Raw genomic sequence first — 15,331 nt, 5'->3', positions numbered from 1 at the left:
GCCTCGAAATGGGCAGTCAGTATGTGGGGAGGTGGGGAACGGGAAGAGGTGCCCGGATCTGGCTTCATCCTCTGTGCTGTGCAGGGCAAACACGTTTAGGCAGGTGAGTGACATGCTCACTAATGACAGGAGCAGAGAGCAGACTGAAGGGGAGGCAAGTGCAGAGAGAGGAGGGTAGGGGCACTAATGCTGGCTGCCACTCGGTCTGGCAGATGGAGGACACGGGACTGGTTCCACAGCTATTCCTGAGGGGGACAGCATGGCTTGGTGACAGACTGGCTCTGCCCTGCAAGGCAAGAGGAGAAGACATCAACTCAAGTGTCCAGTTTCAGTGTTAGTGGGGGCTGATGCTATTAAATGATAGAAAATAAAGGAAGAAGAGTGGGTTTGAGGCTAAGGGAAATAAAAGAACTTGGGCTTCTTGAGCTGAGGTTATCTTCCCAGTGTGCAGGCAGAGAGGTCAAAGAGGCAGTTAGAAGCCAGAAACCAGAGCTCAGTCCAGTACAGAGGTCAGAAATGGACACCCAGTGTGGGAGGCTTGGCGCCTGCCTCTGGCCCGTCCTGCAGACTGACCATTTATTCTGGCACTTAAATAATAAATCACTGTAGTCTTTTTTTCATTGTAGTCAGTCTCATTATCTCAACTGAACTCTATGGCTGCACTGTCTAATATGGTAGCCACTAACTACCTGAGGCTATTTAATTAAAATAAATTAAAATTAAAAGTCAGTTCCTTGGTAACGTTAGTCACAAGTTCAGTGCTCAACAGTCACATATGCCTAGTGGCTACTGTATTGGTCAGTGCAGACAGAGAATATTTCCATATTCACACACAGTTCCATTGGACAGTACTGCTCAAAGGGCATGCAAAAATGCAACAGGATTTGAATAATCTCTTGTGAAAGTTAGATAGGAAAGAAGGCATGGAGGCTGAAACCCCTACTTTTAACACAATTATAACGTAGAAGAGTTAAACTATGGAATTCAGCTATCCGGCACTGAGACAGGTTTTACTACAATCACATGTTCTAGGGTCAAGATTTCCTCTGAAATATTAAAGACTGTCATGCAAATTAAGTATCCATAAATTAATAGCTGTAAAGCCTATCAAAGCAAATACTGTACAGTACAGTCTTCCTGCATCAAGACATTTTAAAACCCATTATACAAATAAAGGAACAGCGGCGATGGTGACCAAGATTTGGGAGTTTTCGCTAAGTCCAGTATAGGTCAAGAACATAACGAGGTGGCTACATCTTGCACAGTAGTCACAGAAAAAGTATTCAGGAGATAAAAGAGGTAAAAATCCCAACAGGGGTTCTTTCTTGGTCCCTTTGAGAGAATTACTGATATTATCGGGAAATATTTAAAGGGAAAGGGCTGGTAAGAAAAGGGAACTAAACTCAGAAAACTGAGAACGGCTGACGAATAGGAATGGCCAACCATCTAGCACACTACACCTTTAGAAAGAGCCCTGTAGCGTGAAGCCAGACCAGGCCCAAGGGGCGAACTGAAGACAACGGGAGGAAGGCCTTCTGACCACGACATCGGGCAGGCCAGCTGCCACCACATCCACTTGCTCCAGAAAGGCAAGGCTGCTGAACAGTACATAAATTCCAACAGAATCACATCAGAGCACCCACAAGATTTCTGTCAATTCTAATACAACAGGGCCTCAAATAACGCTGTCTTGTTTCCTTATAACATTGATGAGACGCCCTAGGAACTTAACGCTTGTTTCTACCAGTTAGCCTCTGGTAAAATTGGTTTTGGTATGCGTCATTTGGTGGCAGCTCCAAGACGTTACAGATGACTTGGGAGGGCTTCCGTGCCCGTTCCGCACAGCTGGCACTGAATCAGGCAGGGTTCTCTCATACCCTCCCCTCTACCCTTACAACTACATAGGCATTGTTTTGACCCATGCCTTAAAAGTGCTACTATTACATTTCTTTCGTTCAGTGACAACATTACGTCTTTGTTGCTGACTGCTGAATAGAGAAGAGCCATGGCAATCCAGGTGGTCATCCCAAGTTCTTTGCAGATTCCACATCATTTCCCCTGGAAAATACACCCCTGAAGAAGAGATGGGGGAGCACGTGGGCTTCGGGGTTGGTGGTAAGTTGAGGGGTGAGCAGTGGGGAGTGACTAGGGTCAGTGACATGCTAAGGGACAGGCGCGTCGCGAGGGGCCTCCCATGTAACACACAAGAATGCAGATTCCTCCACGTGCAGGTCGATTTCCAGAGTGGCTCTCAATTAGAAATGTTTGATCTTCAAATGCCAAGAATCCACAGTAATTCAGTGATTGTGGGGAGGGGAGAGAAAGGTGCCACACTGAGTGGGGTCCATGAAATGAATGAGCTGGCAAAAGTCCCAGCTTAAAGGACATCGCCACTCTCTTCCACTAATTAAAAATTCTCTTTTGACCAGAAGAGTTGGTAAAACTCCATGTAAAAGGTCTTCAAAGAATCCATTTATCAATGGTCCTTTTGTTCCAAACCTCTAATCATAAGACAGGAAACATTTTTAAATTCCCACAAGATCACTAAGACAAGAATTATCTTGTGTTTATAGTTCTAAAAATGATCATAGTGAACAATGGCACTTTGTTGAAAGCCGAAAGTCCTAGCTCCAGATCTAAATTCTATATTTTTCATGGCACTCAGAACTCTGACCTCTCGCCATGAAGTCAAGTCTGGGTTTCTGGGTGGAATGCGTAGTTTGACTAGAAGGAACTGAAAGAGGTCTGGGTTTCAGGCGGCAGAGACTGCCAAGGGCCCCAAGGAAGACATTCGCGGGGTGTACTGTGGTCCCAGATCAGGATCGAGGAGGATCAGAAGTGTGGCTCAGGTCAGTGTGCCGAGGGCTCCCGCATCTTGGAAAAGACACACATGAAAAAAGCCGGTAAATCATCCCGGTGTCAAGTTTTAGATTTTACAATGAGAAAATGGCAGGTTGCAGGCCTCTGAAGGACCACGGACTGGTACCTTTACTCTGTAAGCCAGTTGGACACATGCAAGTTACAATCAGTCGGAAGGCTGCATGGTGAGCACGTGTGCAGAACAAGCGCTTAGTCTGATTACTCCATCACGTGCTGGGCTGATCTCCACGACAGAAAGACTCCTACCACTGCTTCCCAAGTTCAAAGAACAGTACCAAACAGAAACCTTCCTTCGCTTCCACTTCCTGTGCTCCAGACTGTCCGTCTCTCTTCTATTTCCAGGCTCTGTCCTGAGTGCGACACAACTGACAGGTTTTCTTTCCCTCCACAGATTGCAACCCAATTCCAAACCTGCCTCCTGGAGATCACACCCAAGTTATCTGCATTGAAACTGTGGATGTTCCCAAACTGTTCAGCCACACCGTTACATGTCATTTCTTGGTTTGCTCCCACAAATGCCTTATCCATGACTGGCTTAATCCTCAGAAGGTAACTATTTCTAATTCCTGGATAGGTATGAAGACCGTGCAAAATAATCCATTACTGGACTACAGTTAGAAAGAAGCCTTCCTGCACTAACGCTTAACGACTACCTTAGAGTATGTAAGTCTATACTGGAAGATGACGAGGAGAACCAAGGCCCCATAACACAGGAACTGCGATGGCACCAAGGACATCCAGACTATACCTCGTTCTGCCAAATAACATCCCGCAATGGCTGAGAGAACCTGCTGGGCACCTGAGAGGAATTACCAACATCACAGATGCCCCAACTCCGACAGAAAGGAAGTTATGAAAAATAATATAAATTATACTGACTGGTCTTACAGCAGTGTTTTCCCTCTATCAGTACCACCCATTTGCTATATTTTTGCTCAGATCACCTAGTTGTCCTTTCGGGGTCAGCTTAAACACCATGTTTTCTGAAAATGTCTTTCCAGGGCCCCCAGACTAGTGAAGTCCTCCTACAATAAGCTCCCACACTATCCTATACTTCGCTCACCCTTTATTGTCACTGCTTTTTAAATTAGTTCTCACACCCAAAGACGAAACTAGACAGCAGATGATGGGGGGAGGGGGGCGACAAGAAGGCCAGAGAGCCACAAAGCGATCTCTTAGTTTCTCAGCACCGTTTTCCTAGATGCTAGCAAAGAGCAGGGCACCCACATGTTGGTTTTTTTTGGGGGGGCGGGTGGTTAACTGAGTGAATGACATCAATCCAAGGCAAAGTTTTAGAGTGAATTACTACACATTTTGTGAGCATTTACACAGGAGCCACAATCTATAGCTGAGGTTCGCTAAAGAGTGAGTCACTTGCTTCCTTTTCTCGTGAGGTTAATCGCTGCATGGCGTGCGGCTTATTAGTGTGTATAGACTCTGGCCAAACCACACTCGTCTTCCAGACAAGACGACGATGTGAAGGTGAGCTGACACTAAAGCTAAGCAAGACGCGGTTGGCTGTACCCAGTTTGCCAACTCCTGTCCAAAGTATAATGATGAGAAAGCACCAGAAAGGTCTCAGGGGGTTACCTCATGGGGCTCTATTGTTGGCTCCATCCGAGGCAACATTCTGTGCCAGGAAAATCTGGATGGGGATATCGATGGCGGGCTAATCCAATTGGTAGTGGATACGCACAACTGGATAAAATGTCAGATGACTGGATCAGAATCCAAAAAGATTTCACCAGGATGGGGGATGGGCCAGATCTCCCAGGATGGCATGTGATAGTGGCATGTGCACTTAGCTGCCGGAGTCCGTGCGCAAGAGAAGGACAGAAGAGCATCAAAAGTGGGGAAACACCTGTGGGCTTGTATTTTATCTCAAGCTCAGCATTATGACCAAGTAAACCATTTGCGTTATTCAAAGTCCAGAGCAGGGAGTGTCATCAGACCGTGCCCTGGGCCAGCGTTATGTACAAACCCAAGTGGCATGACTTACTTAGGAGGGAGGCGGTTGTTGTTTCACTTTGTTTTTTTAAGCCAATAGAACAAAATCCAAACAACAAAAGACTAAACAACCATTAAGAAAAAAAATGAGGATGTCCTCTATGTACAGGCTTGAAAATTCAAGATACACTGTCACATGAAAAGGCCGGGTGAGAACATGTAGAGTATGCTATGCTTTATATAAAAAGGAGGAAGGAGATGTATGCGCTTGTATACACACACCAATAATTTGTTTGCATGTGCATAAAGGAAACTCTATAAGGACACAAAACTGGCTGGCTGTGAGGACAGGAACCAGGTGGCTAGGGACAGAGGTCTTTGAGACAGACAGGCAGACACACACACACACAGACTTCTCACTGCACAGCCTTCTGTCCGTTTTTAATTTAAAACCCTTTAAATGTATTAACAACTCAAAACATTTGTTTTTAAGTAGCCAGGATAGTTAATAAACCAACAAACAGACATCACATGAAGACTTAGGAATGTTTAACCAGGCCTTTTTATTTAAAAAAAAAAAACAATACAGATTCTTTCTGCAGGAAGGGACGTGGGGGTGTGTGTGTGGCAGAATCAGTCACTGTTATGTTATGCGGCTGCAAAAGGCAAACCGCAAGCAAGGAGTGAAAGCTGCAGGAAGGCAGATGCGTCTTACTGAAGGGAAGGAGATACCAGTCATTAAACCTCCTGCTCCAACAGAGCAGGTGGCCTCCTGAGTCAGAGAGCTGGCTGGTGAGAACCGGGGAGAGCAAGGGCCGGCCACCTGCCAGAGATGTCACCGAGGGAGGAAAATGAACCAGATGGTCCCTGCCATCCCTTCCCAACTTTAAGATGTGATTTTAGAAGACCTGTACCTGAGGAGCCAAGAACCCAGTCTGAAGCAATTTATGCAAGATCACACACCTTCAGTATGTATATTATGTAACTTCTCTAAGACAAAACCGAGAAATAATAATTACAATCCCCATCTAGCTCCCAGTGAAACACAAAAGATGATGCATAAATCAGAATGCTTCCTTAATTGCAACCAGTTTCAAAACATCATGAATGGAACAACCATTAGAAATAAGAGCATTCATAAACATTTTTGGGGGCGCGGGGGCAAAAGGGTGGGGGGAAGAGTCTCATTTGCTGTTATTCTATATCTTATTCCAAAATGGATTTATGGTGGTGAACTGGCTCTCACCAGGTATGTAAAATTCTTCTTATGAGGAATAGCAACGCTGCTACAATGGGCTGGTGGGTAGCATCATCCTAAGAGACAACCAGAAGGGGAGGACTAGAAGAAAGTGCAAGTGGTTACTATATCAAGTAGTGACTGAAGCTAGCCTGAAGGCTGCAGAAAAGCTAAACAGAAACAACACAGAAAAGCAAAATCAGCAACGGGAACAAGCGAGTTGAGACAAACCTCCCCTAGGGAAAAGCTGCAAGCAGAAGTGAGCGGTCCCATTAGAAAGCTTAAGAAGCCCCGGCGCCCAGTGCCACAAACCTAAGAGAGCTGCCGGCAACCACAGGACAGCACATCACGGCGTGACAAGGATAATGGGATTTGTGCCACCGTTGATGGCCAGAGGCCCACAAAGCAACGCCTTCCTTTGAAGCCCTTCCTAATTCCTCCCGCACCTCCTGTCATCTCTGTGGCTGAAAAGCCAGTGGCAAAGCATGAGTGAGGTTCACCTCCCAGGTACCAGAATCACGTTCATGGTCACTGGCTTCACACTTCAAAGGAGACAAGTATGCCAGAGGTATTGATCTCACATTGGGCAGAATCACTACCTCTAGAGCTTCACTTCCTTAAAATGTGCATTAGCAGATTCCATATTTCAGCTGAGCCTCCTTACCCAGCAATGCCGTTTTATGACAAAGACGTAACTCATTAACGAGACGGTGACGGAAAAGTTCTATTTCCTAGCTTACTGGAATGTTGCCGTGTTTTGAATCATGAACTTTTTTTAAAAAAGCAAACTAGCAATCTGTTAAATTATTTTTTTTCAGTTTCCTCATAGAAATACTGAAATTACAGAATTTCGTCTCTGGAACTTCGACTTTTTTTTTTTTAATGTAAAACTACCAACGTCCAGTTTTCTCACTTTTTTTTCAAACTACAAAATAATTACTATGTGGGTGTGTACTGTTTCAAAAGATATTTATAACTAAGTAATACCAGAAGTAAAATTACAAATGTCGTGTTACTTCCAACAGAACACTTTCGGGGGTGGTGGTGGAGTGGGGGGGTGGGGACCAAGAATGTTAAGGTGAAGATGGCTGCAGGATGCCAGCGAGTGTCAGTGTGCTAGTTCTCGGAAACACCATCTGAAATACATTTTAAAATATTTATTCCTTTTGCAGCAATATTTTGTGAAGTTTGATTACTTCTGAACTGTCACGATATGGATTTCACATAATGTAGGAGGGGAGAAATTCCAATATGAAGTGAACCCTTCAAAACTGCTTTTGTTTTTCTACCTACGTATGCACACACACGTTTCCCATTGTCAGAACTGCATCTGAAATACAGGAGGCCCTTGTAAAAATTTGATGAACAACTGGATATGTGAATAATATTTGGGCTTAATGGATCCTGCCATGGCAGCAGCTTCTGAGAGTTTGGGAAACTGAAGCTTCCCAGTTCCAGATGGGGGTTGGGACGCAGCAGGTGTTAACAGGAGCTGTGAATGTCACTTCATTCTGCGCCTAGTGCTTACAGCACACAACTCCTCACTGTCCCCTCTGTCTGAAACAAGAGTTCTACCCCAAGAGCAGCCGAAGGTCCTATGCGGTCCAGTAAACATACGGGAACGGACCGAAGTTCACTCCCCGCGGAATTGTGCAAAGTCAGGACAGCCTGTGCATAGTTTTCACTTTAGAAAACTTCTTGGACTTACGGCCTTTTTTAAGGCCCATATCACACGTCTGTTTTTTACTTTATTTTTAAGGGTTATCTATCAGATATTTTATTCGTTTTTCTTTTATTGATCAACCTCTGCTGAATGCCATTTCTTTCTATAATTTGAAATTCACGTTTTATCTGAATGCCAAGCACTTTGTACTTGGTTTTGACTGTCGATGTTTAGTGGTATTTAGCCACAAGCTTTTCCTCTGACTTCCAACATGCACGCTAGGAGACACAAACGTCAACCTCTTCCCACTTCTAACTGAAATTTCTTCAGCTACAGGCCTCATTCTGTATCTTTTAAAAAGCCTCTGCTTTTCTTTGGGTCCGTCTATAAAGAGCCTGTTAGGTTTATAAGGGTAATTTTTTAAAAATTATTATCCAATGAGAGATTGTAGAACCTACAAATTCATTCATTGGATGATAAAACTCATGATATAACCATCCCACCCAAAGGGGAGTTGGAGCCAGACAACCTTGACCTGCTCGTTTGGTGTCCTCTGGCCCCCAAACCCCCAGGGACACAGGAAGGGCCTCAGCAGCCCTTCAATGGCTGGTAACAATCACGGAACGTTGATACCCGGCTCGCCAATTTGCCGCACTTGATAGGTGCTAGCTCTCTGCAAGATTCTATGCAGGAAGATGTGCTAAGAAGCCACCGGACCAGCAGGGAGCATCTTCTTGGAAGTACCAACTTTTCTGGAAGTCTTAGTGGGCAGGACGGACAGTGGTTCTCAAAGTGTGGACCCCAGACTACCAGCACTGCCACCATCTGGCAACTTGGTGGAAATGCTAATTCTCAGGCCCCACCCCAACCTCTAGAATCAGATTCTTTAGGACTGGGGTCCAGCGAGCTGTGTTTATAAGGTCCCCGGTGATGCTGAAGCACAATAAAGTTTGAGAAACAATGTTATTAAATATTAAAGCAAACAAGGGAGTATCCCAGAGTAAAATGGGCGATTGGCACCATTTTTTAAGATTTCTCATTTGCAACTGGGCTGCCCTGGACTCATGTGCAGGGATAAGCTCAGTCCCCTCTTCCCAGCAAAAACTTGGATGGACATGTGTGAGAAGAGTCAGCAACACTTCTGCATGCAGGGGACCCCAGATCTGCATCCCCAACACTCACCGCCTTCGTCCAAGCATCCCAGCCCTGAATACTTCCCGCTTTCTGGGCCAGCAAGGCTGAGAAGAGGGACTGCGATCTACACCAAACACGAAACAGGTTCTCAGTGGTCATCTCAATTCCTCTGTCCCAAAGCCTCACCGCTTCCTAAAAACTCACAGGAAGAATCACTCCGTGGGGAAAAAACATATACCAAAACATGATCAAAGGTTCCTCTACATGGTGGGAATTGGGAGTATTTTCACTTTCAGTCATAATTTTCTATCATGTCTGGGTAGTTCTTTATTCTTCTTTTTCCAAAGAGCATGAATTATGCTTTCATAAGGAAACACTCAAGTGTTTGCATGAAAAGATAGAACGTCTTTACGCTGCAACAGATTCTTTTTATGTCTTCCAATATTTACCGAATCTTGCTGCTTCTATCCTGTGGCATAGATTATTTATACTCGATTTCATCAAATATATGAATAATATATTTTAATAACCAGACACGCACACACACACACTCTCTCTTCCCATCCTGACCGAGGAACACTAAGGCAGTCCTGGTTACACCAGTCTAAGGCTTTTCTTTGAGCATCGTCCCCGGCTCCACCCTCTTACACAGGCTCCTCTGTGCTCTCTAATCCCACAGTTTACTTCAAAATCCAGTCAATTCAATTGCTATTAAGACTTGACCCAATAATGTGTCCAGTACTACTTAACACACCAGGAAGCCTGTCCGGACTGCCGCCCTTACATATACACACGTGTGCACACACACACACACACACACACACTACACACTACTACTCCTAGCTTTCACAACCACCCTGTTAATTACCATGTTACGGCGATTTCCATATTTTCACACTGGTTCTGGACCCTCATATTTAGCAACCATTATTTGAGCACCAACTATGCCCCAGAAATTTAAACGCTGAATTATCACAACTCATCTCTGAGCTCTGCAAGCAAACCATGAGGTAGGAAACATCAAATTACATGGAGTTAGAGTAAAGGAGCCTGTTAAAACTCCGAGGAGAAAGAAACAGGAAGAGAAGAAAGAGGGTAGACATGGCAGACTGGAAGCCCAGAGAACAGTCTTCAGTCTCCTCCCTGGCAAGTTTCTCCAGAGCCAAAGGAGCCGTTTCTTTCCCTCAACCTCTGCTCCCACCCCGCCCCCTGCCCATTCCAGAGGGCTGCAAGTTCAGGCATAATTTTAAGAATCATTTTAAGAGAGCGTGTGAGGAATGCACGTTTGGCAGAGGAAGGACTCTAAAAAGTCAAGGTTGTTAGTCACCAGAAAATGATACTCAGGAACATTATGAAATCCCCTGTAGAGGTTTTGAAAAAGTAGATTAGATTCCAATCTCTCCGCCTGGTTGAGGGGCAGCCTAAACTCCCTAACAGAGTCTAAGTTCATGTTCTTTTGCAGCCAGAGGCTTCCAGATTTACACTGACTTACCTGCGTCAAGGGAAGGGAGGGAGGCAAGATCACAGCGGACGAGGTCACTCGGACCCCCACCCCCACTGAAACAAGGTCCCCAGTATAGGAAACGGTGCCCTGCCTTGATGCCTGCCAGCCCCGGCCACCAGGCAACACTGGGCAGCCAGCTCACAAAGGGACCTGCTACCAGAAGGAACACCTTGTACCCCTCTCAGAAAAAGAATGGTCTGTGCCATCCGCCTCTACTCCTCCATAAGTAAATATTCAAAGCAATCTAGCTATCTAAGGTCTAAAATGCATTTTGTCTGCCCAAATAATTGCTGCCTGTAATGTTTTTTCCCTTTAAATACTAGAAACAAAGGTTTCAAACTAGTAGTTAAAATTTATCAAAAACACACAGGTCCATAGCACAGGGTGAATAGCAGGTAAACGGATGTACCACTTCTTCAAGCACAGTGCTATTATTCAGCTATTTACATTTAAATCTTCATCAAATTCTTTTAACAGGCAAACAACGAAACAATACGAAACCTTAAAGAAAACCCACCTTTCTTCCGAAAACTAATCTAACAATTCTACTCAATATTTAATACTAGAAAGGACCTTACTCGAGTAACTGCACAGAAATAAACTACTATCCCCAGTAAAGCTTAGTTTCTCACTATATAGTTTAAGAGAAACATTTCCTTTATGGAAACAAATTCATAGCTTGCATAGTGTTCATACATCTTTTCTTATGTTTTCTTACTCATTTTCTTATGTTTACTTCCCCAAAGCAACATCCATTTAAGAAAACCAATCATGCCCATTTAGACTTGTTCCCAAATAAAAGTTCACAACCCTGAGGTTTGAACCAAATCCTTCCAGAAGGAAGTAAGTTAGCTCAACTATGTTAGAGAAGAATTACTAGCTGAAGAATCCTGAGGTAATGTAAAACGACTACGGATGAATTAGCAGAGTTTTTAAATGCCCCAGGAAGGTAAAACCTCCACCCCCCCACCCAGAAAAGTCTTACCGAGTGACATTAATTCCTTAACTGTGAGACGCCTCATTTAGGAGAATACACTAATCGGGAAAGGTGAGATAAAGCTGGAAAACTCAAGGGCGTAAGCAATTCTGAAGAGTATGCGGAAGTCTTGGCTGCCACCAGCGGTAACTTTCCACAGTCAGGTGTTAAGGGGAAAGGTAACTTTACCTGGACTCCCAGGAAAGTGCATGCCTGTGGAAAAGCGGTGCTCTCGTCCCGGCTTGCCACCTGGACCCACCACCGTTCAGGTTCTCAGAGCCCTCCTATACCTCTTCAGGAAACCTAATGAGTTAGACCCAGAAAACTCCGCCTAAGGTAACATCAGTTGTCAGCGTCCCACCACCTTCAGTAAATGTTTAGAGGTACACCCAGTCTTCAAGTAAACCTTTTGATAGTTCACCTTTACCCTGAGCAAATGCTTCCTCTTCTGCCACTTTCCGTTGATGCAATTACACAGCTGGTTGTAAGGCATCTCAGAAAGGATCCGCATTGTTTTACTCCATCAAGACAAACATATGAGGCTCCTTAGATGTGCCACAAATAGGAATCATTTAGTCAAAGGACATTTAAATTCTCAACTTCTTAGAGCAAACAAATAACAAAATCTTAAAACACCAAAAATATGGATTCACCTTTCTTCTAAAAAAGCTCCAAAAATCCACTGCACATTGGCCTATTCTCACTAACAAAGAATAAAATTAAGTCAGTATGCCACCTCAGATTCCTATGTTGAAGCCCTAACCCCTTGTACCTCGGAATGTGACTATAGTATATTTGGAGAAAAGGTCTTCGAAGGGGTGAATAAGTTAAAATGAGGCTGCTAGAGTGGGCCCTAATCCAATTTGACTGTTGTCTTGGTAATCAATCAACACCTGAGATTAAGGGTCTTCTTATATAGAAGTAATTAGTAAAAATAATGAAAAGTGAGGTTTATAATTTTCAAGCTCCTTTTATACTGCACAGGAGATGAGAAAGTAAATTCTCATTTCAAGAGTCTTCATCATCTGGGCCTCAACGTTCCTTAAATATATGGCATTAAAATGGTATAAAAAGTCTTTTCTTGAACACAGACTTGGTTAAGCCAGGAATAAGAAATTAAATATATTAAATGCAGTTGTTTCTACAAAACACAGTAGAGGCAAGACGCTCAAAACTCCTTTTAAATAGCTTGAGTTTTAAACGCTGCCATTCATAAATCAGCTGAGGTTTACAACATGTCTGAGCCCATTTGCAAGGCTATAACATTTCAGACAGAGAAATCCATCAATATCAGCTCCCTAAAGCACCCCAATAGGAAGACACACGACATTTCCTTCTGAAAACAGAACAAAATTATAGACATTACATTAGAATCCGAATTTCAAAGTGGGTAGTTCAAATTCAATTAGAAATTTTGTAGAGGGAAATGAAGACAAAACAGCCGCCTGCCAGTATTACATTTATCTGAAATGTGCCATGACCATAAATCATATGTGCTTTCACAAAATGGGGCAGTCCTGTTTTCACAGCCCCCCTGAGTTTTGTCAGGCAGAAGCCTGGAATGCAAGAGCCAAGCCAGGTTTACTAACCACAGGCATGGGTTCTAAGATTATTTCATGTTTTTAATTTGAAATTTAGAAATTGGGGAAGGGGAAGGGAAATTTTTCCAATATTCATATTAGTTACACTCAATCTAAATGATATGAATATATACACACACATACATGTATGCATAGCACTAATCATATGGTGCATATATATTTATACAGTAGTCTAGCTAGAGAAACAAAACTTCATATGACATATAAATTACAATTATTTCTACATGCATTCAGAGAACCAGAGCAAACCATCGCCAAGTGAAGTGATCTAGTACATAAAGGTTTAAAAAAAAAAAAAAAAAGACTGTGGCTCAACTCTTTCAAATAGGCCATATTTTGCCTCACCTCCACCCCACCCCTGATGCATTAAAGGAATTTTATTTGTATTGTGTAATTCAAGATTACTGATTTCATCCCATTCCAGCAAACCATAACTTGCCTCTCTGTGACAATACTATACGAGAGTTCATAATTTCTCTCATCTGAATAATTTACGTTGTTTTCTCCCTTAGCCTCATGGTGGAGATAATAAAAGGTGCTTTTAAAACACACCGATCCATCCCAGGCCCCTGTAAGGTAAGGACCCGGATCACCAGCGTCAAGAAGAGAAATCCCTAATCTGCTGATGGCCCCTCTTCGTGCGAATGGACACCAACCAAACCAGCAGCCATTCCCTGGATGCCTGAAATGGGACATGGCTCCTGGCCAAGACCATCACCCCAACCGGTCGATCAGGAAAGGCTCACTGTTCTGCTACACAGGAGGAAACTGAGGCCCAGAGGGGAGAAACAAGCCTAAGGAGAGTTTGTGATAGGGAAGCTGGGCCTCAAACGCAGGTCGGACACAAAACCCATGCTCTTTCCCCATGGTGCTCCTGTCAGAGTCATCTGTCACCAATTTGACAGCCGTCAGTAGCATGATGAAACCCTCAACACTTCCTCTCAGGCCTCCCATAATCTCAGAAAAATAAGGGACCACTCAAAGCAAAGGCAACTCCACCTGTTTTATCTCCAGTGGAGACTTGAGGGGCTGAGGGCTGCACAAAAGGGCTCATTCATGGGCAGAGCTTTGCAGCCAAACGGGGAATGGATGGATTACACAAAGAAGGCATTCCTCCTCGAAGAAAAACACTCAAAATGCAGCACTGAAAATGGAAAGGAATCCTTTGCTCAGAAATGGACAAAAGAATCCATTGATTACTAAGAAAGGAACCGATCTGATTGGAATTTTTACAGCACGCAGCACCAATCTGCCTTTTTGTAATATGACGAGCGAACATACTGTATATTTCCTCGTGCTGGTGGCCCTTTGTGGGACAAACAGTGGGCTTTTATTAGCTTTGGGAATTCTGATTTTAATCAAGTAAAAAAATTCACCGAGCGAAACTTGAACCGTTCCTTGATATTTGCAACCGAATCTCCCTGTTACACATTTGCCCTCCATATTGCAACTGCGTGGCCGCTGTTACACTGAACGCTCAGCCCTTCACTAGACACAAGCCCTCTGAGACCAGGTGTAGGTACCTGATAACTCCATCCACCTTCTGGATGCCTCAATCCTTGTCCATGCCACCAAGATCTCTCACCTCAATGACCTGGACAGTTCCTAATTTGTGTCCCAGCCTCTGCTCTTGATCTCTTCCAGGACCATGAAGACTGAACCAGGGCAATGGAACCAAAACATAAAGCTGACGTAACACCTGTGGACAACTCCAATGCCAGGCGCCCTAACAATCCACAAAGCCCTGACCGCCACCTGTGTAAACGGCCCCACCTCAGCTCTCTCTCCATTCCTTCCACCCCTCACTCTGCGCTTCAGCCACACCCTACTCTCGGGGCAGGGGGGCTCTGCAAGTATTTCATAAGTTTCCCCCTCTGGAGGTTAGCAAGAAAGCGGATGTTTGAACGCAGCCGTTGTGAGGGTGAGCACCTTCAACAGCTGTCTGAACTCAACCAGATCTCCACGGCTCTGCCCGAGTATAGAGTGACTTCCGCGATTATCAAGTAACGTCTGCAAAGGCATCCTTGACTCTTCAGCTGTTAGGACCACCACCAGATTTAGGGGTTTTCACTTTCTGCTTTGTTTCTGGTGTTTCACTGATTTTTTAAAACAAATACGCATTACTTTAAGTGTATGTTTCTGATCATAAAATTGATAGCATGGATTATCTTCTGAGTACATATCAGCCCCATTCTCTCTCCTCGTATGTCATCAAAACCAAGTTTCAGTTCATTAAGGATTATGTCCCCCAAAATAAATAACTGAGGGTACTGAAAGAAATGTAACTGAGGGTCTCCTGCTCAATGAGGGAGAGACAATAAGGAATCCTACTACCCTCTCCTCCCAGCTCACCCCTAGAATACGTGCAGCAGTCTATATAAAGACAACA

At 44.1% G+C, this 15,331-nt stretch overlaps 1 protein-coding gene across 7 annotated transcripts in view; it reads right to left on the bottom strand.

Annotated features, from left to right (window-relative positions):
• The window catches only part of NEDD4L (NEDD4 like E3 ubiquitin protein ligase), a 313,861-nt gene that overhangs the window by 219,604 nt on the left and 78,926 nt on the right, over positions 1 to 15,331 (bottom strand). Inside the window, exon 1 of one of the 7 annotated variants that reach the window (XM_033135701.1) lies at positions 11,351 to 11,448. The exons of the other annotated variants lie outside the window; for them this stretch is intronic. The gene's annotated coding sequence lies outside the window, so the exon portion shown is untranslated. Of the gene's footprint in view, positions 1 to 11,350; positions 11,449 to 15,331 lie in introns of those variants that run through there. 7 annotated transcript variants of the gene reach the window in all.

The sequence above is a fragment of the Rhinolophus ferrumequinum genome, chromosome 19 (genome assembly GCF_004115265.2).
Source record: "Rhinolophus ferrumequinum isolate MPI-CBG mRhiFer1 chromosome 19, mRhiFer1_v1.p, whole genome shotgun sequence".
Taxonomy (NCBI): Eukaryota; Metazoa; Chordata; class Mammalia; order Chiroptera; family Rhinolophidae; genus Rhinolophus; species Rhinolophus ferrumequinum.
The sequence above is the reverse complement of the archived record's forward strand: the minus strand, read 5'-3'. Positions and strand labels throughout refer to the sequence as shown.